This window comes from Apteryx mantelli, chromosome 23 (genome assembly GCF_036417845.1).
Source record: "Apteryx mantelli isolate bAptMan1 chromosome 23, bAptMan1.hap1, whole genome shotgun sequence".
NCBI lineage: Eukaryota > Metazoa > Chordata > Aves > Apterygiformes > Apterygidae > Apteryx > Apteryx mantelli.
In genome coordinates this window covers 10842925-10847769 of record NC_090000.1, presented here as the reverse complement: position 1 = coordinate 10847769, position 4845 = coordinate 10842925, and the positions used below count along the sequence as shown (strand labels likewise).

At 55.8% G+C, this 4845-nt stretch overlaps 1 pseudogene; it reads right to left on the bottom strand.

Annotated features, from left to right (window-relative positions):
- Window positions 1–210: 210 nt before the first annotated feature.
- LOC136994006 (olfactory receptor 14A16-like) lies at window positions 211–4492 on the bottom strand (annotated as a pseudogene).
- Between the last annotated feature and the right edge of the window lie 353 nt (window positions 4493–4845).

The window sequence follows — 4845 nt, the reverse complement described above, 5'->3', positions numbered from 1 at the left end:
TCTGGCTCACAGCAGGAGGATGTGCTTCTGAGGTCCCTTCTGCCTGAGGATCTGATTAGATAGCAGGCACAGAGCCTGCTGACACAAAGCCTGCAGGCACAGAGCCCTTGCCCTGCTGTCAGAGCATTGACCTGTTCTTCAGGTGCAAGTCTTCGGGAGGAGTAGGAGCCTTTCTCCTCCCACAAGCAGTGACCAGTTGCCAGCCTTCTTCTACGATGTTATGATGTACCGTTTCACACGGCCCAGAGCCCTCTGGCGGACCATTGGCCGCCTTTGCCTCAGCCCAAGAAACCACTGGCCGCCTTTGCCGCAAGGACACGTTGCTGGCATGTGTTTCTCCATGTTGTCTTCCAGGACCCCCAGGTCCTTGTCTGCAAAGTTGCTTTCCAGCCAGTCGTCACCCAGCATGTCCTGGTTGTCATCGAAAAACTCTACTTGTCGTAATTTAGTTTCTAGAGAGCCTTTATTCTCTCTCTCACACACACACACGGGCAGCTGCAGAGGCAGCGAACAGATGCAGCAGTTTGCGCAGCAGTTCGCGCAGAAGGGCGCATGAAGGAACCTTCGTTTCTGTTCCCTGTGGCGTACGTTTCCTCAAGTATGGTTGTGACATGCCACACAGCGCGTTCCCCAGTGACTGTTGGAGTTGCTGTGTCAGAGGCTGGGACCCAGACAGACCCTCTGACAGTAGATGCAGCTCTACAGGTCTTGGGCTGCAGGGAGAGCTTGGGGCCTCTCCGGGAGGCCTGGGCTGGCAGTCAGCTCTCCTGCAGGAGGTGTGCTGCTGTTGACGAATTGTGTCGTCAGGTAAGGGAATTACAGGAGGAAGTCAGTAGGCTGTGCAGCATCCGAGAAGCGGAGCAAGAGATAGACAGGATATTCTCGGAGGCTGTGCAGCTTCGGGAGTCCCAAACCCCCACAGCAGTGGAGTTGCCAGAGGGCTCTGCACCGTGTGAAACGGTACATCATAACATGGTAGAAGAAGGCTGGAAACTGGTCACTGCTTGTGGGAGGAGAAAGGCTCCTACTCCTCCCGAAGACTTGCACCTGAAGAACAGGTGTAGTGCCCTCCAAGGATGAGGAGGAGATGGGCATGGCTGCAAGGGAAGCACCTGGGACAACAGACCCTGTGCCCTGCCGGAACGCCCGGAAAAAGCGGCGGGTGATTGTTGTGGGGGACTCCCTGCTGCAGGGGACAGAGGCATCTATCTGCCGACCTGACGTCATGTCTAGAGAGGTTTGTGGCCTGCCAGGGGCTCGTGTGTGAGATGTCATGGGAAGACCGCCAAGGCTTGTCCACGCTTCGGACTATTACCCGCTGCTGCTCTTCCATGTGGGTGCCAATGACACCAAGGGCAAACTGGAGACCATCAAGCAGGATTTCAGAGCTCTGGGGGTGGTGGTCAAGGGTCTGGGAGCCCAGGTCATCTTCTCCTCAATTCTGCCAGTGAGGAGGATGGATGAGAGGAGGAGGAGGAGGAGACGGACTTTCCAAGTTAACGACTGGCTGCGCTGCTGGTGTTGGCAACAGGGCTTTGGTTTCTACGACCATGGGGCCCTGTTGGAAGATCGACAACTGATGGCGAGAGATGGGATCCACCTCACGAGGCGGGGCACGCGGGTCTTTGCCAACAGGTTGGCCAACCTGGTAAGGAGGGCTTTAAACTAGGAAAGATGGGGGAAGGGGAGAGTTATACTGCCAGGGTAGCTGGCAAAAGACAGCTCAAGTCCAGCAGGTGAATGCAGCCAGGGAAGTGCACATGGGATGTGGCTATGGAGGATCCTCTTGTATCCCTCCTGGGAAACCTGCATGCTCCATCACCTCTCTCAAATGCCTGTACAACAACGCACGCAGCATGGGGAACAAACAGGAAGAACTAGAGATCTGTGTGCGGTCTCAGGGCCATGATCTCATTGCCATTACAGAGACATGGTGGGATAGCTGGCATGACTGGAGTGCTGTCATGCATGGCTACGTGCTTTTTAGGAAAGACAGGCCAGGAGAGCGAGGTGGTGGAGTTGCTCTTTATGTGAGAGAGCAACTGGACTGTATGGAGCTGTGCCTAAGGGGTGGATGAAGAGCGAGTTGAGAGCTTATGGGTAAGGATTAAAGGGCAGGCTAGCATGGGTGACCCTGTTGTGGGTGTTTACTACAGGCCACCTGATGAGGAAGAGGAAGTCGATGAGGCCTTCTACAGACAGCTGGAAGTAGCCTCACGATCCCAGGCCCTAGTTCCCAATTCCCTGTGGGACACCAGGGCCATTTCCTACTCAGGATGTGTTACCCATCCCTCCACGCCCCATCCCACCCCTGGCAATTACCAAGTGCCCTGGGCAGGGTCAGCTTCAGCTCCCTGAGAGGGAGTGGGGGTGCAGGACAGTGCGCTGGGGTGGCTGGGCTGCAGGCTGCGACGGCCTTGCCAAACCAGGAGGTGGGGGGAGAGGCCGAACCCGGTGCCTGACTGGAGCTGGAGCCCCATCATGGGGGGAGGTGGGAGGGCCAGGGGCCAGGCAGCAGCTGCAAGGCTGTGCCAGCTCCTGCTGCACTAGTGGTCCCTACAGTATGGGGAGAGGGGACAGAAGACAGGGAACTGCGAGGGTGGCGGTAGGTCAGCAGGGAGCAGTGGGGATTGCAGAGAGGGCTTGTAGCTGGTGTTTCTGCAGCGCAGTGGCACTCACACCAAAGCCACAGCCGCTCTGTGGGCACAGCAGCTCTGGGGGGCAGGGGTATGTCAGCCTCCCCATCAGTCTCCAAGCTGGGACTGGCCCCAGTGGCACAAGGAAACAGAGGACAGTGACACTCTCTTTCCCTTGTTCCTATGTCCAGCAGATTCCCTACCCCAGACTGCCTGCAGCCCCCCGTGCCAGCCCCTCTCTCCAGGACAGCATGAGAGTCCCTGCCCTGGGACTCCTCAGGCAGCCTCTCTTGCCCCAGGGACACAGCAGCCTGCCTTAGCTGACATACATAGAAATGGATTTTTCTTTCTCATGTATTGCTCCTTGCAAGCACACAATTGCTCCTTTTCTCTTCCCCAGGGATGTCCCTGCTCCCCAGAGAGCCTTTCCGCAGGTGAGTGCATCAGTGCTGGCTGGCTCTTCCCGGACCCTCCCTTGTGCTCCCCACGGGGCAAAACCTGGCAGTGCTGCTCTGCAGAGAAAGTGGGCTATGGTGCCCTGGGGCCACAGGGTGACTCTGCACTGGCCATGGTGGTCAGGGTGGGAAGCAGACCCAGATGCACAGGCATCTTTGCACCTGACAGCCCCCTACCAAGGGGTCTGTTGCCATGGATGATGCTCTGAGCAAGCACAGAGCATTTCAGATGGCTCAGGCTATGTTCAAGTGTGTCATTAGATCCAGCCCATTGAAGGTGACATGAACCACTCTCCAGGCTCCCTTCCCTCTGCCTGCAGGGTCTGCACTGTGGGCATCTGTCACCAGTCCTGTCATACGGCAGACAGTCCCAGGCAGATATCACTTCACCATTCAGCACCTCCGGGAGCACTGGGCACCCACAAGTGAGAGCTGAATCCAGCCCTCCTTCCCTAACACATCACCCCATGAGCTCATTGCATTGAGCCCATGGAGAACCCCAGAAAAGCAACAGTGCCTTTCAGGGTGAAAGTCCTGGAGCACATTCTTGGCTGCAGCTTTGGAAGGAGAGCCCAATCTTCAAGCACTGCACTGTGGAAATCCCCTTTTGTTAGAGAAAGGACAGCTCTGACATTGTGATAGGCACTTTTACAGAATGTCTCTGGATCCGACCTACTGGATTCTTGCCTCTGCAGAATGAGATGAATTCAAAAATTTGTGTACAAACATTATTACCACAGCGAGAATGCCCAAAGCACAAGAGCTGTCTGAGAAAATTAGAAATCAGTTATGAAGAGGGATGGGCAGCTTATTGCTGCTGAATTCATACCAGCTGAATCCGTTTTTTCAGTGTGTCCTCGAGCTCCTCGTTCCTCATGCTGTAGATGAGGTGGTTCACTGTTGGAGGCAGCAGTGAGTACAGAACAGCCACCACCAGCTCCAGAGCTGTGGAGGAGCTGGAGGGGGGCTTCAGGGAGGCAAACAGGCCAGTGCTGGGAAACAGGGAGACCACGGCCAGGTGAGGGAGGCACATGGAAAAGGCTTTGTGCTGGCCCTGCACAGAGGGCATCCTCAGTACGGCTGTGAAGATCTGCACGTGAGACAGCACAATGAAAACCAAACACCCAAAGGCTAAATACACGCTTAATACCAGAGCCCCAACTTCCCTGAGGTAGGAGTCTGAGCAGGAGAGCTTGAGGAGCTGGGGAAGGTCACAGAAGAAAAGGTCCACTGCGTTGCCTTGACAGAGTGATATACTGAAAACGTACTAGCACTGTGCAGGAGAGCATAGAGAAAGCCACAGGCCCAGGCATCTGTTGCCATTTTGGCACAAACTCTGCTGCCCAAGAGGGGGCCATAACGCAGAGGTTTGCAGATGGCAACAAGGCGGTCATACGCCATGACGATGAGGAGATAAAACTCTCCTGAAAATAAGAAAAAGAAGAAAAAGACCTGGGTAGCACATCCTGAGTAGGAAATGGCCCTGGTGTCCCACAGGGAATTGGCCATGGATTTGGGGACAGTGGTGGAGATGGAGCCGAGGTCCAGGACAGAGAGATTGAGGAGGAAGAAGTACATGGGGCACAGGCAGGGCAGCACCAGCTGCTGTCTGTGCAGTGCCAAGAGAAGAAGGGTCAAATTCCTCCTGCAGCTTTGGTGCAAGAAAAGCTTTGGGGCCAGAGTTGGCCCGGGAGTGCAGCGGGAGTGGCTTTCCCATGACCCAGGAGGAGTCTGTGGAGGGGGAAAGGACTTGG